Source organism: Amia ocellicauda, chromosome 14 (genome assembly GCF_036373705.1).
Source record: "Amia ocellicauda isolate fAmiCal2 chromosome 14, fAmiCal2.hap1, whole genome shotgun sequence".
Lineage (NCBI taxonomy): Eukaryota > Metazoa > Chordata > Actinopteri > Amiiformes > Amiidae > Amia > Amia ocellicauda.
Window position 1 is genome coordinate 35,899,758 of NC_089863.1, and position 20,469 is coordinate 35,920,226.

Genomic DNA, 20,469 nt, shown 5'->3' on the forward strand with positions numbered 1-20,469 from the left:
CAGACAGACTGACAAACAGAAAAACAGACAGACACAGACACACACACACACAGAGCCAGCCAGCCAGCCAGCTCAGCGATGACATCACGAGCCTCTCTCAGCTGACTGCTATGACATCACAGAGCACGTACATTCCGTTGCTTGCCGTCTGTCAACCACTCAGTCACTGCCAGCCAGACTGGCTGGCTGGCTGGATGGGGGGGCTGCTTGCTGCTGCTGCGTACCTTAGCAAGCTTATTTGCTTGACCGGCCTTCCTACTCCTCTGCCCACATGCCCACCTATGCCCGATCTGCTGTTCACCTGGATCACAGCTCCGCCCCAACAAGGCAGAGCCCCCCAAGAATGGTACAAACTCACCCACGATCCCCTCCACGGAAAGCTTTAGCAAAAGGCAAAAGCGTTATACGTAATGAAGAGGAACCCGAGTCCAAGACGCATCCGACCAGCCATACATATTTGTGTGTATTAAAGATCACATTTTCTTACATTTAGTTTTTCTGTACTTTATTACATCTTATTGTGATTTATAAAAGTATTGTTTCTTTTCCATATGTATGTATGTATGTGTGTGTGTGTGTGTGTGTGTGTGTGTGTGTGTGTGTGTCTGTCTCTGTGTGAAAGTTAGTGTGTGTGGGTGTGACAGTGTGTGTGAGTGTCTGTCTGTCTGTCTGTCATGTAACTCGCACATCTGTGAGGGCACCATTTTTGCAGAAGAGATGTACACATTTTGGAGCAACATATGCTGCCATCCAGACATCATCTTTTCCAGTGACGTCCCTGCATTTTCAAACAGATCACATTTTATTACACTTTGTTTATCTGTACTTTATTACATCTTATTGTGATTTATACTTGTAATGTTTCTTTTCCATATATATGTATGTACAGTGGGGGAAAAAAGTAATTGATCCCCTGCTGATTTTGTACGTTTGCCCACTGACAAAGAAATGATCAGTCTATAATTTTAATGGTAGGTGTATTTTAGCAGTGAGAGACAGAATAACAACAAGAAAATCCAGAAAAATGCATTTCAAAAAAGTTATAAATTGATTTGCATGTTAATGAGGGAAATAAGTATTTGACGCATTTTCAATGCCCTGGCTTAGGGAAGGAGGTTCTCACCCATGATTTGACGGTATATGGCCCCGTCCATCGTCCCTTTGATGCGGTGCAGTTGTCCTGTCCCCTTAGCAGAAAAACAGCCCCAAAGCATAATGTTTCCACCTCCATGTTTGATGGTGGGAATGGTGTTCTTGAGGTCATTCCTCCTCCTCCAAACACGGCGAGTTGAGTTGATGGCAAAGAGCTTGATTTTGGTCTCATCTGAGACCACTTTCACCCAGTTCTCCTCTGAATCATTCAGATGTTCATTGGCAAACTTCAGACGGGTCTGTACATGTGCTTTCTTGAGCAGGGGGACCTTGCGGGCGCTGCAGGATTTCAGTCCTTCACGGCATAGTGTGTTACCAATTGTTTTCTTGGTGACTATGGTCCCAGCTACCTTGAGATCATTAACAAGATCCTCCCATGTAGTTCTGGGCTGATTCCTCACCGTTCTCATGATCATTGAAACTCCACGAGGTGAGATCTTGCATGGAGCCCCAGACTGAGGGAGACTGACAGTTATTTTGTGTTTCTTCCATTTGCGAATAATCGCACCAACTGTTGTCACCTTCTCACCAAGCTGCTTGGTGATGGTCTTGTAGCCCATTCCAGCCTTGTGTAGGTCTACAATCTTGTCCCTGACATCCTTGGACAGCTCTTTGGCCATGGTGGAGAGTTTGGAATCTGATTGATTGATTGCTTCTGTGGACAAGTGTCTTTTATACAGGTAACGAGCTGAGATTAGGAGCACTCCCTTTAAGAGAGTGCTCCTAATCTCAGCTCGTTACCTGTATGAAAGACACCTGGGAGCCAGAAATCTTGCTGATTGATAGGGGATCAAATACTTATTTCCCTCATTAACATGCAAATCAATTTATAACTTTTTTGAAATGCGTTTTTCTGGATTTTCTTGTTGTTATTCTGTCTCTCACTGCTAAAATACACCTACCATTGAAATTATAGACTGATCATTTCTTTGTCAGTGGGCAAACGTACAAAATCAGCAGGGGATCAAATACTTTTTTCCCTCACTGTATGTATGTATGTATGTATGTATGTAAGTTTGTGTGTGTGTGTCTGTCTGTGAAAGTGATTGTGTGTGAAAGTGTGTGTGTCTGTCTGTCTGTCTGTGAAAGTGTGTGTGTGTGTGTGTGTGTGTGCGTGTGTCTGTCTGTGAAAGTGTGTGTTTGTGTGTGTATGGGTGTGACAGTGTGTATGAGTGTCTGTCATGTAACTCGCACATCTGTGAGGGCACCATTTTTGCAGAAAGAGATGTACACATTTTGGAGCAACATATGCTGCCATCGAGACATCATCTTTTCCAGGGACGTCCCTGCATTTTTCAGCAGGATAACGCCAAACCACATTCTGCCCAGATTACAAGCACATGGTTGCGTAGGCAGAGAGTGCGGGTGCTAGCATGGCCTGCCTGCAGTCCTGACCTGTCTCCGAATTGAGAATGTGTGGCGCACTATGAAGTGCAAATTAAGACAACGAAGGCCCTGTGCAGTTGCGCAGCTGAGGAAATGCATAATGGATGAATGGGGGGAAATCCCACTTGCTAAACTTAACCAAGTGGTGTCTTCAGTGCCCAAGTGCTTAATAAGTGTTATTAAAAGAAAAGGTGATGTTACATAGTGGTAAACAGTCGACTGTCCCAACTTTCTTGGTTTCTTTTCACTGCTAATGAGATGCTGTAGAGTGAGTTAGTTATATTGCTTTCAGGAGCTCTAATCGTATTGATGAGTTCATGCAGCATTTGTAATTGAATTTCAAAAAGAAATCTTTGCTGTCTGGCCTGTGTGTATGAGATGTACTCTGTCAATCTTTGGCTAACAACTGAAACATTGGTAGAACAGAAATGGCAACATAAAAAAGAAAAGTACATTTTAAAAGAGCACATTAAATAGGATGAATATACAGTTTTTTACAATCACTTTGTCACTAATTTCAGAACCTTGATGTCATTTTTCAAAACTCTAGACACAAAACTCAAAACGGTCATCACTTGTAACACAGGCTGTCCAATGTTCAAAACATTGCATTGTGCATTCATATCTTTAAAGAAACCTAGCACTTGCAGACTTGTTGGTTCAAATAACTCATTTATCATGAAATACCATAGTAACATAGTAACACAGAAGATACCGATAGTTTCACTGTGTAGTTGTTCGTACAATCATTAAATATTGTAGTACAAAATATGTGATACATGTTTCATTATGGTACTACACATAAATACATCACTGTAAAAGGACTAGTAGAGAGAATACTACAGACACAGTGGAATCATTGAACAAAATCTGAAATGTATTGATGCAATACAATCAAATCACACCATAGGTTTCTTTGAATCCATGCAAAAATAATTAGCTACAAAAACGAACAAAACTACAGTAAAATGTCAACTGCAGTGTTCCTCACCTGGCTTAGTGTAAAAAGCAAAACAAAGGATTGATTACTGTACTTCTAAATTTCCATCAGCCCTGTGTTCAGGTTCAGGTTCTCACAACCATTTTTCACAAGAGGCATCTTGAAACTGAACATACCTGAACATACTCAGTCATCAGCTGCTTCACTCTGCATTTCTTTCAAAAGGCACACTATACTCTGTGCTACACATTGGTATGCAGTATACAGTCATTTGACAATTGAGAGTAGCCTAATGTTTAGTGCATGCTGAAGACTTGCCGCTTCTCAGTACGGACATTTCTGATGATTGAGGCCACAGTTGATCCTGAGTTGATTCTGAGGTTTGATTGAATCATTGTAGCTGCCTCAGTCATGGTCATGCCATGATTTACAACATGTTCTACAACTATTTCTCGGATTTCACTGGACACTATTTGCTGTTGCTGCCGCTGTCTGGTCCGTGGCCTTGTCCTCTACCACGTTCCCCCAACACCTCTCAAATGAGGCCCATGGCTGCCTCTCTGGTGAGGCCTAAGCCCTCCTCTATGACGAGGCCCACGACCACCTCTCAGAAGGGGTGCATGTCCCCTTCCATTCCTTTGACCACCACGTCTTCCTCCTCCCACTGCTTGACCTCTATTGTGACCTGGATGACCTGCCGGCTCCATGTTATCACTGTGTTGCTCGGGTGGATAGCACTCATTTCACTCGATACTCGTACCACAATGTGAAATCAATCATCAATAACCAGTTGGCAGTATTGGAAAAGCAATTACAAGGGCCTGCATACATACAGTAATGTCAAATCTGATGTGGAAGAACAATCATCTTCAACCAGGTTGGAGCGTTAGTTGCAAAGCCTTTAATACACGCAGCGTGGAGAGGAACAGTGACTCAAGAAGATCCCAAAGTCGCTCTGCCTTCATTTTAACAGTCAGAGCTTTTATTCACAAAAATCAAAGAGCTGGTTATAATCAGAAAGTCATTACTATGTTATCTTAAAAGTTAGCTAAGCAGAATTTATATCATTATAGGACAGAGTTCATAGATCAACACATGGATTAGGGAGCAGGCACTTCAATCATACTGTTTGACATTGTCTCCAAGATTCTCATCGTAAATAACAAGCAGAAATCAAACTACCTTCTGGCCTGACCTTCTAGCTTGACCTTATCTTTCTTAAGTATACAAGAGAGAAAAACAGGTATTAGAGAAAGAATTTCTAACTTTCCTTCCACACTGAAAACATGGTGTGGAAAAGTGCTACATGATGATGAATGATGATGAAATATTACATCCATAGATAATGTAGTCCAACTGGTTCATGCTCCTCGGTTATTGGTGTCAATGGATCTCATTATCCTGAAACTTTCATGATCGAAACATGGAATACTGTTCGTCAGTTTCCATAAAACTATGAATTAAGAGTAATGCAACAGTCACTTATCATTTTGAGCAGCTGTATCAATTGATAGTTAGATCTTTGTAATGAAATGAATAGACAGTGATCTCAGATGTAATGTGTGAATTGCATTTTGAAATGGTAATACTTTGACGTTAAGTTGTATCATTTTAGTTCAATGAACAAATGATCTGAGGTTGATGTGTATTGTATCCAAGCAATTGAAAAATGTGCATTTTGATCATCGGGTGTGAGTTTAGCGTCTAGAGTTTTGAAAAATGACATCAAGGTTCTGAAATGAGTGCCAAAGTGATTGTAAAAAAGTGTAATATCAGGGGACAGTGGCTATTAGTGATCTGGCCTTCCGTGGCCTCTGTATTAATGTAACAGGTCACATTGTATGTGTACACTGATACTTGATAGTATAATATAGTACAAGTAAAAAACATACATAGGTATCATAGAAGTATTTTGCAGAAATGATTATGGATACTTATCAAAATGGAGAGGAAATGCTAAATCCAGTCTCCCCAGGCTGAGCTTCTATTGCTACACCTGCTAAGTGGCTGCTGGCCCCACTATATGGATAGAGCCACACCAAGTACAAGAGTCTCCCCATTGCTATTTATATCTCCCTATCCAGTCTTCTATACGTGTCAGGTATACAAGTGTGTGTGTGTGTGTGTGTGTGTGTCTGTCTGTCTGTCTGTCTGTGAAAGTGTGTGTGTGTGTGTGTGTGTGAAAGTGTGTGTGAGTGTCTGTCTGTCTGTCTGTCATGTAACTTGCACATCTGTTAGGGCACCATTAATGCAGAGATGTACACATATTGTTTATTTTCCATATATATGTATGTATGTATGTATGCATGTCCAATTGCTTTGACAATACAAATGCACTGAATTGAGACAGAGAGAGAGAGAGAGAGAGAGAGAGAGAGGTGCTAAGGCACATTTGTAACATAAATTAGGGAACATTTGAAACATGCTTAGGGAACATTCATAAGAACATAAGAACATAAGAACATAAGAAAGTTTACAAACGAGAGGAGGCCATTCGACCCATCATGCTCGTTTGGTGTCCATTAATATCTAAGTGATCCATGGATCCTATCCAGTCTATTTTTAAATGTTCCCAAACTTTCAGCTTCTACCACTTTCCATCTTGAATGCCTTGAAGCCCAATTTCCATTTGTTGTCCCCTGGTGCGTGTGTCCCTGCTGATCTGGAAAAGCTCCTCTGGTTTGAGGAACCTTTCATGATTTTGAAGACTTGGATCAAGTCCCCACGTAATCTCCTCTGTTCCAGGGTGAAAAGGTTCAGTTCCCTCAGTCTCTCCGAGTAGGACTTTCCCTTCAGACCTGGAATAAGTCTGGTTGCTCTCCTCTGAACTGTCTCTAAAGCAGCAATATCCTTCTTGAAGTGTGGTGCCCAGAACTGTACACAGTATTCCAGATGAGGTCTAGCGCATTGTACAGTCTTAACATTACTTAAATTCTACACTTTTGACGATATACCCTAGCATTCTGTATGCCTTTTGTATTGCTTCCCCACATTGTTTGGATGGAGAAAGTGAATCCACATAGATTCCTAGGTCTTTCTCATGCATTACTTCATCTAGATCTGTACCTCCCATAGTGTAATTATAGTGGACATTTTTGTTTTACTGCATGTATTACCTTGCACTTGTCCACATTGAATTTCATTTGCCAGGTGTCAGCCCACAACTGAATTTATCTAAGTTCCTCTGAATAGCATGTGCTGCCAAGATTGTATCTGCTAAGCCACCTATTTTAGTATCATCTGCAAATTTGACAAGGTTGCTAAGTATCCCAGAGTCCAGATCATTAATATAGATTAGAAAAAGCAAAGGCCCTAGTACTGATCCCTGTGGAACTCCACTAACAACCTCACTCCAGTTAGAAGTGACTCCTCTAATCTGTTTCCTATACATCAACCAGTTCATAATCCATCTACTTACATGACCCTGAATGCCTACAGCTTCCAATTTGAGGATCAGTCTTTGGTGTGGAACCTTATCAAAAGCTTTTTGGAAATCTAAGTATATCATATCATATGCTTTCACGTGATCTACAGCTGCAGTTGCATGTTCAAAAAAATGTATTAAGTTAGTAAGACATGATCTGCCTCGTCTAAACCCATGTTGACTATCTCCAAGAATATGGTTTTCATTGAGATGCTCCTCTATTTTCTGTCTAATCATTTTTTCCAACATTTTACAGGTGATGCAGGTGAGACTGATTGGTCTGTAATTTCCTGGCTCAGTTTTGTCCCCTTTCTTGTGGATTGGTATGAAATTTACTGTCTTCCAGTCAGTGGGAACATCCCCTGTTCTAAGTGTCATTTGAAATAATCGAGTTAACGGCCTATACATAATTTCCCTCATTTCTTTAAGTACTGTTGGAAATATCCCATCTGGCCCAGGTGATTTGTTTGATTTTAATTCTGCTAGTCCCTTTAGTACCTCCTCCTCATTTATCCTGATCTCTCTTAGGGTTTGACTGGATTGATTGTCAACCTGTGGCATGTCATCTGTTTTTTCTTTTGTAAAAACCTCTGTGAAATACTCATTTAGAATATTTGCCACATCTTGTTCGTTTTCCAAGATACCTCCATTTTTGCCCTTTATCTGTTTCACCTCCTCCTTAATTGACCGCTTGCTGTTGTAATTTTGAAAAAAGCTCATTGCAATGGTTGTAGCTCCAAGAGCTATGTTTCTTTCTATTTCCCTCTTTGCTTTCCTGATCCCTTTCTTAAGATCTCTTTGCAGCTCAACATATTCTATGTATTTTGTTTCATCACCATCCCTTTTGTATGTGCTATACAACATTTTCTTCCTCTTTATATTTTCTTGCATGCCTCTGGTTTGTATGTATGTATGTATGTATGTATGTATGTATGTATGTATGTATGTGTGGAAGGAAAGTTAGAAATTCTTTTCTCACAACTGTTTTTCTCTCTTGTATACTTAAGAAAGATAAGGTCAAGCTAGAAGGTCAGGAGGCCATAAGGTAGTTTGATTTCTCTTTGTTATTTACAATGAGAACCTTGGAGACAATGTCAAACAGAATGACCTACGTGCCTGTTCCCTAATACCATGTATAGACCTATGAACTCTGTTCGATAATGATATATGTTCTGCTTAGTTAGCCTTTACGATAACATAGTAATGACTTTCTAGCATGTATGTATGTATATATATATATATATATATATATATATATATATATATATATGAATGTATGTATGTCCAATTGCTTTTGACAATACAAATGAATTGAGAGGGAGAGAGAGAGAGAGAGAGACAGACAGACAGACTGACAAACAGAAAAACAGACACACACACAAACACACACACACACAGAGCCAGCCAGCCCGCCAGCCAGCCAGTCAGCCAGCCAGCTCAGCGATGACATCACGAGCCTCTCTCAGCTGACTGCTATGACATCACAGAGCACGTACATTCCGTTGCTTGCCGTCTGTCAACCACTCAGTCACTGCCAGCCAGACTGGCTGGCTGGCTGGATGTGGGGGCTGCTTGCTGCTGCTGCGTACCTTAGCAAGCTTATTTGCTTGACCGGCCTTCCTACTCCTCTGCCCACATGCCCACCTATGCCTCTACTCCAAGATACTTATACAATAGAAAAACTATGGTAATAATAATATAGCCCAAGACAAAAAATTAATCTTTCTAGACTGTATTAAAGTTCAGCACTTCGGAAAAATAGAATTATTTTGTATTTCAATAAAACAAAAATTATTACTGGTATCCACACACCCAACCAATGTAAATGTCACGGACGGTGTTAATTAGCTCCTTAATCACCATTACTTATTATATTTATATTTCACTTCACTTTATGCAATATGGCTTGTGTATTTTGTTTGGTTCTATATTGCCATTATTTTGTGTGTTGATTATCTTTCACTTTATTGTTTAATTTGTTATTCACTTAGTATTATTTTGATTGTTTGCACGCGTGCCTTATTATTTTTGTTTCTTCTTTCTTTCACAACTCACCTGGGTCCACCTGCACTCTTCACACGCGTCCCCACTTAATCACCCTGCCCTGGGAGAGGAGAGGATTATCTGCTGTAGTCCACTTTCCAATGTGGGAGGTCTCTGCGGCTCATATCTCATTCAATTATTTATTCATTTATCCTACATCAAGTTTATTTATTTTCCCACGTTTCATTCAATCACCATCAGAAGCTCTCTGTGCTAAAAGTGGCAGCACATTTGTCTCACACACATCAAACTCACCTTTTCCTGCTTCCCAAGCCTTATCAACTTACTCAGACCCTCGTCAACTTACTCAAACCCTCTTCAACTTTGGTTAACATTGCTCTGCATTCTAACAGCTATTCTTTCTCCTATTCTTAATTTCTTACAAGAAATGTATTCAGGTTTTTTTATCAATATGTTTTATTTATATTTATACAGATGTCACTCCATTATTCGTTTATTGAAGTCATATATGTACCTAACAAAATATTAGCCAATAGGCCATTGATCTCAATAATGATTCCCATAATCCTAGGACACCTTCTCTTTTACTCTTCCTTTCCATTCTTCCTTTTCTCCTGTAAAGCATTTTATATTACTTGAGCTTACTTATTCTATAGTTGTAATCTTATACTTCTGCGGTATCTTACCCTTTTCCTACATCACTCATCTTAAAACCATGGTCTACTTTGACTTTCATTTCAGGTATTATATGCTAGGCACCAATAACCAAACATTTTCTGAAAGACTGTAACATGTCACCAGACTGTTTACATTCTCCTGCTTTCACAGGCTGTCAGGGCTGCACCAGGCTCTCTTCTAGCCTTTCGTTTCCTTGAATTTGACTTTTGACAGAGCTTGTCCATAACATGATGTTTAACAAACAAATTCTGGTTCTTCTTGTGGAGACACCATGACTATTTATGTATTACTATTATTATCCATCTGTTTATTCAATGTATATTTTGGATTACTTTTCTTATAATAGTCTTTCTTTCTGATTTCTGATGCTTGAGGCACTCTGTATAGAGCCAAAGATCCTCATGAATATGATAAATCTGTTGTTACATTTTTAAATATAATTCTAAAATGATTGCCAAAACATAGACATTTACCTTATATCACCTTCAAACTATACATATTCATAAACACACAAAGCACATACACATTGATATCTAAAGATAATTCAGATATCCGATCTGTGGCATGTTTTATTGACCCTGCAGTGTCTCAAACAGCCCTTATAACTTATTATTTAAGCTTATGATTATTTAGAATAAAATGTCAAATAATCCCACTCGATTATTTCATTATTTCACTATCTCAGTTTTCTTGATCCATTGTGAAAAAGTTCTGTTATTTCCTCCTCATCTGTAGAGGCTACATTAGCCCACTCCCCGGTCTGATATTCTCGTAGTAACTGTATCCAAATGTTGGGCGGACATTTAGCCTTCACGATGATGTGTACATCGTGCGGGTGAAGGAGGTGAATAACCATCTTTTCATCTAGAATATCCCAAAAAGTTGTGTTACCCTGGTTTGGTTTTAATTTTGGGAGGGACGCCCATATCATTTCTTTTTCTCCTGGGGAGAAGGGGACATGGGTTTTAGTCGTATAGACTATTGATTGACCTTCCTCTTTACTCTGTCTAGTTTTGACTTGCATGGGTGCAGCTGGGACCGTTTTCAGAGCGGTCAGATCTGGATACAATGTATTATTATAACCAAAATCAGTGATTGATTTATATTCCGGATTATATGGGGGAGGAGCGCTAGCAAAACCTCCTTTTTCATATTCCCATGCTTTGCGATCTAAATCATCCCAATCGGGCCTGTCGTCCTCGGAGTGATCTGTGTCGCGACGCGCTCCTAACACGGCAGCACATCGCGCACCTACACCTTCACCTTTTCTGACCACTTTTCTTGCCCTTCTAATTTGCCTTGTAGTTCTATTAATTCTATCGTATTTTTCACAACTTCTTCTCTCAATTCACATTACTGTTTATGATGATCTTCCATTTCTGTTATTTTCTTTTCTTGATTCTCACCAACCTGACACAATATCACAATTCCTTTCTCTGTCTTATCTGGTTGTTGTTGCTTCCACCAGTCCCGGTGCTCCTTCGAAGACCAGTCTTTCTCCCAACTTCCTTCCAACATTTTCTTCTCTACATTCTGTTTTTTTATTTCTCAAAAAACCAATAATGCTGGTGTCACTCACTGTGACGATTTATCTGAAATATTACATTATTATATATTATATTATGTATATATATTATAATAAAAACAAACACTCCAGTAAGGTACGGACACCCGTACATGACACTGGCTAAGGTAAGGGAACCCATAAACAACCATAAGCACCCCCGGACCTAGGACAGACTGTAACTTGCTAACTTGCTAACTGTTTTGTTTGCTTCACATCGTTTGCTGCTAGTTGCATGCCAAACGAGTTCGTTCTGTCCAAAATATAAGCTTTTTTCTTCTAATAAACTCAATAAAAATACAGTGCACTAGCAACTATTTCCCTTTCAAAAGTTGTAGTCCCGTTTCAGTTAAAACAAAATGTGTTCTTCAAACAAAGAAAATACTTGTGTTTCTTTTCCCTCTTTACCTGCTCTTATCACAAAGCTTCTGAACACAATCTCAGGTGCAGGTGCACTCTGCGCTATCCTTTGCCCGAGCTTTGTCCAGGAAAACTCACTGTAGCCATCTTAGTTCAACACGGGCTCTCCTTACCTGCGAGTCACACGGGTCCAGTTCACTTTGCAAGTGAACAGTCTCTTCTCAGAAACAATAAGGAAACTTGGAAAGAAACACAATCCCAGGTCGGTGTTAAAAAAAAGTTCTTTGTTTTCATATTAAAAGAAAACATTTGTATTTTCTCTGCACACTTCACAGCTCCAATTAGCACACTCAACTAATCCCTGCCCCCCTCAGAAGCGTCACTAAAGAAAGGTACTCACAGTCATTTTAAATATGACATCCTGTAGTGTTTGTTTTCAAAATATGATCTTATTATCACTTGAACCAAATAAATCCTTTGACCCACTAATACCAAATTACAGTTATGGGGGCCACAGATGTGATTTGAAAATACGATCTTCCATGTCTTTCTGTTGTGTTTTGACCTGGGGATCTGTAATTGTCCAAGTGGCTACTGCACATGTACTTATTTAATATTAAATGTGTTATTTAATTAGGCTTGGTTCTGGTGAGCATGTACAAGACGTCAGCTTTTTAAATAACTGTGTGTATTGGATCATACACATTTTAGAAATACTCTCTCAAACTTCCCGCATTGGTACCTCACCAGGGAGGTAGAAAACAGCAATAGCATTGAAAAAGTGTGATTGTAGTTCTGCTCTTCTGCAATATATTTCTACAATATCTTTAACATCTTCTTTAACATTGTTTTAAAGGCTGGGACCAATATGGTGGAATATCTCCAACACACGGACATTGAGAGACTCGACCCCTTTGTGCTGCTGCTCAGAGACCAACTCTCAGTTGTCTCTGAGTAGGCTATGGATCAACTTCCTTTCCTAATATGAAGGAGACCATGGATACAAAACCTATGAGAAACAGGTGATTATTGTTATTCTTCTCATTATAAACTACTTAATACATCTCTCCCATAAAGTACAACAGGATAGTGGTGACGTCATTCAGGATTGGATTGCCATTGGTCAAAAGCCCTCTGAGAGAAATTGTGTGGCGACACTCCACACTCTTAGAAGAAATTGTTCTGCACAGAACCATAAAGGGTTCCTCGAGTAATCGCTCTGGTGGATCCCTTTATGGTTCTATGTAGAACCCCTTCAAAGGGGTTACATGAAGAACCCCCAAACATAGCGTTCTATACAGAACCATTCGTTTTAAAATGTTATATATAGAACCCATTCAAAAGGGGGACACGTGCTATACCTGAATTTGTTTTCCAAATACAATCTTTAAAAAATGTATGAGTTCATATATACAAACACACATACACAACGTAGAAATCGCACTACTAGTGAAGTAACTTCATTTACATTATATGCCACAACTCCTCAATTTGGAACGCAAAAACAAGACATCTGATGTAAAAGTGTAAACTAATTACGAACAGCACTTTTGATTTTTATCTTCAATTCAGGGGCTACTTATTCGAACAGTAAACTGTATTCTCTCTTCAGAGTGACTGGAATGTTTTTGCCTACATTCAACTTAAATATGAAAGTTTCCAAAAACGGCATAGTTTTCTTTAAGGCTATTCAATGCCAAACACAAAATTCTCTCTGCTTTCAGTGCTTGTCCTTCAGCACAATTACACAGGTTCATGATGTTCTCATTTCAATACATTGTTTTCTTATTTAAACTATTTGACTTTGAGCTTACATTGAGAATAAAATCACTTTTGCAAGTAAAACCTGGCCAAGAAAGGAAGCAGCACTACAATAAAACAATACACAGAATACAAAGCAGTTCCTTCAAAAGTGAAAGTGATAAAGAGTGATGTCTGTCAGTAAATTACGTTGAGATACATATTGGTTATTTTGAATTAGGAGTCCAACTTCAATAACTTCTATTAACAAGCCAAAATACAGATCAGAATTACGGGTAATTGAAAATAATATGTAGCGCCTAGGTAAGCTTGGATGTGTTCAGAGAAACACTAAAAACGGACCTTCCTCACACCCGTCTTGTTGAGGTGGACGTGGTCATACAGGTGATGTGGCTGGATGTCTCAGTGGTGTGCCAGGTGGACGTTGGGGAGGAGGGCACATCTTCGGGATACTTCTGCGTTGATGGCCTGGATGATGTGCAGGGGCACGTCTGTGCGGGGCAGCAGTGTGGAGATGGTGATTTTGGCAGTTTGGAATTCCTCTGTGGCTTTCTTTGCCACCTGTCTCAGGGCTGAGGCCACATCGCCCCTGCGGGCACTCAGGTCGTTAGTGCCGGTGTGGATGAGGATGTGTTTGACCTGGCACAGCCTCCTCTTGGAGAGCAGCTCCAGGGCTCTCTGTGCTGTCGGGCACCAAAGCTTTTTCACTTTTCGCCCAGGGAAGAGGCGCCTCTCATCCAGGAACTTCCCATTGGAGTCGCTCAGAATGACCACCTCTGTGTTGACCTGCCACTCCGGGTTTTGCGTCGGGAGTGGTGGGGGCAGCGGGTGTGTTTTAGGGGAGTGGCGTTTCAGGGGTTTGTGTATTAGTGGCAGGTCTGGTGATAGTGGGGGTGTCAGGAGTGGTGGGGAGTGTGGGTGGATCAGTGGGTGCGTCAGTGGGTGCGTCAGGGGTTGTAGGTGTTGTGGGGTCAGTGCAGTGCAGTCTCTGTGCTCCTCTCTTAGCTTCTCCAGCTGGCTCTGCAGGCTCCTCAGCTGGCTGTGCTGGGGTGTCCTGGTCAGCTCCTCCCTCGCTCTGTGCAGCTCCGTCCTCAGGGTTTGGCTCTGCTCCTCCTGGTCTCTCACTGCTGCTCTCAGCTTATGGATCTCAGCCTTGTGGTGCATCTTTAGTCCCTGAACTCCGCAAACTTCAGCTCCAGCACTGATAGGCATTCCTTTAGTGTTTTAATGTTGCTGGAGAGTTTTGGGGAGACAGGGGGGCAGTCTGTGGGAGATGGGGCACTGTCTGGCTCCGTGTGGCTGGGGGCAGACTGCAGGGTGGCCGGCTCTGGCTCGTGTTTCTCTACCTCAGTCTGCTGCTTTGAGGTGTGGAAGCCGAGAGATAATTGGTCCAGGCTGCTCTCGCTGCCCTGCACCATGATGGTCCCGTTGTGGTATACATTAAAAGTGAGCATCACACTGTCTGTGTCTTTCTCTACCAGCACTGAGATCTGCCTGCCTCTGCTAATGCCCCTCTTGTTGTTATTGGGGTATGTCTGGCACAGGGTTTTGTGAAAGGCGGTGGGGTACTGGGTGTAGAACAGTAGATTGTTCTTGACCCTGTTTTCTCCTTTACCGGTGTAGTCTAGGATGAGGGTCTCAGGAGATGCTCTCATCACAGCTTGTTTGTAGTCCTTCTTAGCCTGTGCAGAGCGAATGTCTTCAGGGTATCGGATTTCAAAAGGCAGCTCTGCAGTCAGACTGCTGTTCGATAGATTTGTATCAGTCTCAGTGGCAGTTGGGCTCTCTCCTACTGTCACTCTATTCAAACTGGAGCTCTGCATTTTCATTGGCTGAGTCAACTACTGAGAATGCTTATTTATTTTATTAATACATATTTTTTTGTTTAATTATTTGTCTCTATAGGTGAAAGGTCTTACCTCCAATTCTTGTCTTCAGCTTTTCTTTTCTGACTTTTCTTCCTGAACTGTCTCTCTGCTTTCTTCTTTTTGTGTTTCTCTTAAAATTATTATTTTTTGAATACTTTTTCTTCTGAATTTCTATTCCATGTCTTCTGTGTATGTTTATAGTGCTATATATTCATTTGTAAATGACAAATTAAATCCGCTTATGTATAAAAACAAATGTTTTTTAGGAGCTCATATTCCTCTCTCTCTCTCTCTCTCTCTCTCTCTCTCTCTCTCTCTCTCTCTTTCTCTCTCTCCCTCTCAATTCAATTCATTTGTATTGTCAAAGCAATTGGACATACATACATATACATACATACATACATACATACATACATACATACATCTACACGGAAAATAAATAATAGAATTATGAATCACAATAAGATGTAATGAAGTACAGAAAATGAAAATGTAAAAAAATGTGATCTTTAATACATACAAATAAAGAAAATAGGTTTACTATTTCCAGATTCCTTTTTTGAAATACATTGACATGCATAACAAACAAGTATTTACATTATATTTACAGCCGGTGCTCGTGTGTCACTGTGTCCCTCAGGCTGTGGTAGGCGCTGACATATTGGGCAGCCAGGGTGGCTGTGTGTCCCTCCCCCAGGAGGAGTGGCGTTTTTCTTTTTTCTCAGTTTTGTCACAGGTTGGGTGGGCATCCATTATGTTGTTACAGAATTTGTCCCTTATTTTGGGCTAAAGCTTTCCGTGGAGGGGAACGTGGATCAGTTTGTACCATTTTTGGGAGAATCTGCCTTGTTGGGGCGGAGCTGTGACCAGGTGAACAGCAGATCGGGCATAGGTGGGCATGTGGGCAGAGGAGTAGGAAGGCCGGTCAAGCAAATAAGCTTGCTAAGGTACGCAGCAGCAGCAAGCATCCCCCACATCCAGCCAGCCAGCCAGTCTGGCTGGCAGTGACTGAGTGGTTGTCAGACGGCAAGCAACGGAATGTACGTGCTCTGTGATGTCATAGCAGTCAGCTGAGAGAGGCTCGTGATGTCATCGCTGAGCTGGCTGGCTGGCTGGCTCTGTGTGTGTGTGTGTATGTCTGTGTGTGTGTGTGTGTGTGTGTCTGTTTGTCTGTTTTTCAGTCTGTCTGTCTCTCTCTCTCTCTCTCTCTCTCTCTCTCCCTCTCAATTCAATTCATTTGTATTGTCAAAGCAATTGGACATACATACATGCATACATGCTAGAAAGTCATTACTATGTTATCTTAAAGGCTAACTAAGCAGAACATATATCATTATAGAACAGAGTCCATAGGTCTACACATGGTTTTAGGGAACAGGCACGTAGGTCATACCGTTTGACATTGTTTCCAAGGTTATCATCGTAAATAACAAACAGAAATCAAACTAGCTTCTGGCCTGACCTTCTAGCTTGACTCTATCTTTCCGCCTTATATACTTGGTGAATAATTGAGGAAGTAGCACCAAGTGACCACATTAGGCTGCCTGAGGGTTTCTGGGGAGTGTAGTTGTCTAGGGTCGGTTTTCTTCCCTAGAGTGCAGACCTTGCAGCAGACCTGGCCTGACATGTCTGCCATGTATGACCCTGCCCCTTGGTTTGTCCCACATCCTCCCCCCCAGCTGCGACCCCATAGGTCGAGCGACAGCCGCAAAAAAGCATGCACCCGGGACAGCCCATCAACATTCCCCATGGCCTTCCCTGGCCTGTGCTGCAGGGTGAAATGAAAATGTTGGAGACTCAAAAACCACCTCATCACACGGGCATTCCTGTCTTTCGAACGATGCATCCAAGTGAGGGGGGCATGGTCAGTGATCAGGGTGAAGTGCCTGCCCAACAAATAGTATCGAAGACTGTCCAAAGCCCACTTCACTGCCAAACATTCTTCTTCAACTACCAAATAATTTATTTCATTGGATTCCAACTTTCTGCTAAGGAACAACACCGGGTGTTCGTGATCACCCATTCTTTGGGACAAAACCACTCCGATCCCCACCTCAGAGGCGTCCGTCTGGACTATAAATTCTTTCTGAAAGTCAGGTACCATTAAAACGGGGTTGCGGCAGAGCGCCTCCTGTAGGCTCCGGAAAGCCCGGTTTGCTGTATCACCCCATCTAACCATATTGGGTTCTGTAGCCTTAGTCATATCAGTCAGAGGGGCCGCTAAGGTAGCATAGTTGGGAATAAACCTCCGGTAATACCCAGTTAACCCTAAAAATGCCCTAACCTGCTTTTTATTGACAGGCCTAGGCCAAGAGTTTATGGCTTCAACCTTGGATATTTGGGGTTTCACCATACCCCTCCCTACTGTATAGCCCAAGTATTTGGCCTCTTCCAACCCCAAATTGCATTTGGTTGGATTAGCCATCAGGCCTGCTGCATGTATTGAATCCAATACCGCTTGGAGCTGAGACAAATGTGATTCCCAATCTGGACTGTGAATGACCACATCATCTAAATATGCTGCCGCATACGTCCTGTGTGGTCTAAGTATGTGGTCCATCAACCTTTGAAAGGTGGCAGGAGCACCATGCAGGCCAAAGGGCATCACTGTGTAGTGAAACAGACCATCTGGGGTTGCAAAGGCTGTTTTTTCTTTGGCACCCGGGGTCAAGGGAATCTGCCAGTAGCCCTTGGCTAAGTCAATAGTTGAAATATAGCGAGCATTCCCAATATTCTCTAACAATTCATCTACTCGGGGCATTGGGTATGCATCAAACTTTGAAATTTCATTAACCTTTCTAAAATCATTACAGAATCTCCAGGAGCCATCAGGTTTGGAAACCATGACTATAGGGCTGGACCACTCACTGTGGGATTCTTCAATAACCCCTGCCTCCAGCATTTCCTTAACCTCATTTCTAATAGTGTTCCTGCGAGCTTCTGGTACCCTGTAAGGCCTCATATTTACCTTCTTTCCTGGGAGAGACACAATGTTGTGAGAGACTAAATGGGTACGCCCCGGTATGCCTGAGAAAACTTCCCTATTACGTATTATCAAGTCGTTCACCTCCTTCAACTGGTCAGGTGACAAGGCAGCTGCAATATTCACCTTCGGTGTCCCTAGTGGCTGAGGGGGGTAAGTCAACATCAACACTTCCCTGTCCTTCCAGGCTTTTATTAAGTTGACATGATATATTTGTTCTGGGGGTCGGCGGCCGGGTTGCTGAACCTTATAGTTCACTTCCCGTATTCGCTCTATAATCTCATAAGGTCCCATCCACGTAGCCAGAAATTTACATTCTACAGTGGGAACCAACACCAACACCCTATCACCAGGCTGGAACACCCTCAGTGTAGCCTGACGATTATAGGCGAATTGTTGGTGTTCCTGTGCCTGCCTTAGGTGCTCTCTCACAATGGGAGTGACTGTGGCTATTCTCTCTTGCATAGCATTGATGTGCTCAACTACACTCCGGAAAGGAGTGGACTCGTGTTCCCACGTTTCACGGGCTATGTCTAATATCCCCCTGGGGTGCCTCCCATATAACAGTTCAAAAGGCGAAAAGCCCAGGGAAGCCTGTGGGACTTCCCTAATGGCAGACATCAAGTAGGGCAGCATGAATTCCCAATTTTTCCCATCCTTATCGATTACCTTTCTTAGCATGGACTTCAGGGTCCTATTAAATCTCTCAACCAACCCATCTGTTTGTGGGTGGTAGACTGATGTTCTCAACTGCTTAACCTGCAACAATTTACACAGATCGGTCATAACCTTAGACATAAAGGGTGTGCCCTGATCTGTTAATATCTCCCTCGGTATCCCCACCCTACTACACATCAACATTAGCTCTTTTGCAATACCTTTTGAAGCCATGGTCCGCAGTGGAATGGCTTCTGGGTACCTGGTGGCATAATCCAAAATAACCAGTATATACTGATGCCCTCTGGCTGATTTCGGGAGAGGTCCCACCACATCCATAGCTATCCTAGCAAAGGGGGTCTCTATGATGGGCTTCTGAAGGCTGGTTTAGGAGCATGTAGTTGACATTCAGGACATGAGCTACAATGTTCTGTCACGTCTGCATGTACGCCTGGCCAGTAAAACCTCCTCAGGAGTCTATCCTTGGTTTTGTCCATCCCCAGATGTCCCCCCAGGATATGCCCATGTGCCAGATTGAGAACTGTTCGTCTGAATGGGGTGGGAACTAGCAATTGCTCCACAATGTCCACCCCTATCTTATTTACACGGTACAATAGGTCATTTTTTACCATAAAATAAGGATAAGCTGTTGGCGGGTCTGCAGTAGTCATAGGGGTCCCATTTACTACCTTCACATTTTCTTTAGCATAGTGTAGAGTGAGATCTCGCACCTGTGCGCTGCCAAAATCAGTGGGGAGTCCCTCTAACACTGACACTTCTACATTGTCAGCTTCAGGGGTCTCTATGAATGGATTCTCACCCACCCTGCTAGTGCTGGGTTCCTCACCCTCCATAGGGTCATCTACGTCACTACATTCCACCCCTATGTTTTCAGTTTAATTTTCCCCAACCAAAACCTTCACTGTCGACTCAACTGGAACCAGGTCTACTTTTAGCTCTAGTTGTGGGATCGAGGCAACTTCTGGCTTACAGTTTTCAGTGTGCATTTCCAATTTACTATGTTTTCTATCTAGTTTTCCAAAATTAGGAAAATATCGTCCCAGTATCACATCATATGGCATGTTGGGTACCACACCGACTTCGTAATCTAGTTTCCCGGCCTCTGTCTGTATGTTTACAAGGGCTGTGGGATAGGGGCGTGTGTCACCATGTGTGCATGTGATACTGAGCTCCTGATGTCTATCCAGCTTGTTGGTCGCTACTAATTTTTCTGTGACCAGTGTAACCATACTGCCAGAGTCGAGTAGAGCAGCCACTTCTTTCTCATCGACTATCACTGTACACATGTGTTTTGGATTAGGTACTCCGCCTATGAAAACATCCGTCCCAACAGGGCAGGCATAAAATACCGGTTTCTCTTTCCCCATATCACACACATTACATTGCATTGGTTCCTCTCTACCTGGGCAGTGGGCCGCAATATGTCCTACTTTGTCACAATTGTAGCAGACAATTGGTTGTGATGGTGACCCCCTATAACCCTTAGTCTCGGCTTTAGGCCCCACCTTTGCCCCCCCCAGTCTTGCTCTTTTCTTCCAGTCCAGCGCGTCATGTTTCCCAGAGTACTTTGGAACCATCTTACCCGGTCCGCTGGTTCGTCATGGCCTGGGGAACGAGTTTTTAACCTCCGGTACATGCTCTGCTGCTCCGGCTGTATAGAACCGCTCTACA

At 42.2% G+C, this 20,469-nt stretch overlaps 1 non-coding gene across 1 annotated transcript; it reads right to left on the reverse strand.

Annotated features, from left to right (window-relative positions):
* Positions 1 to 315: 315 nt before the first annotated feature.
* On the reverse strand, positions 316 to 430 carry LOC136769177 (U5 spliceosomal RNA). Its single transcript, XR_010822135.1, has one exon. It is a non-coding gene; the product is annotated as a U5 spliceosomal RNA (small nuclear RNA).
* Between the last annotated feature and the right edge of the window lie 20,039 nt (positions 431 to 20,469).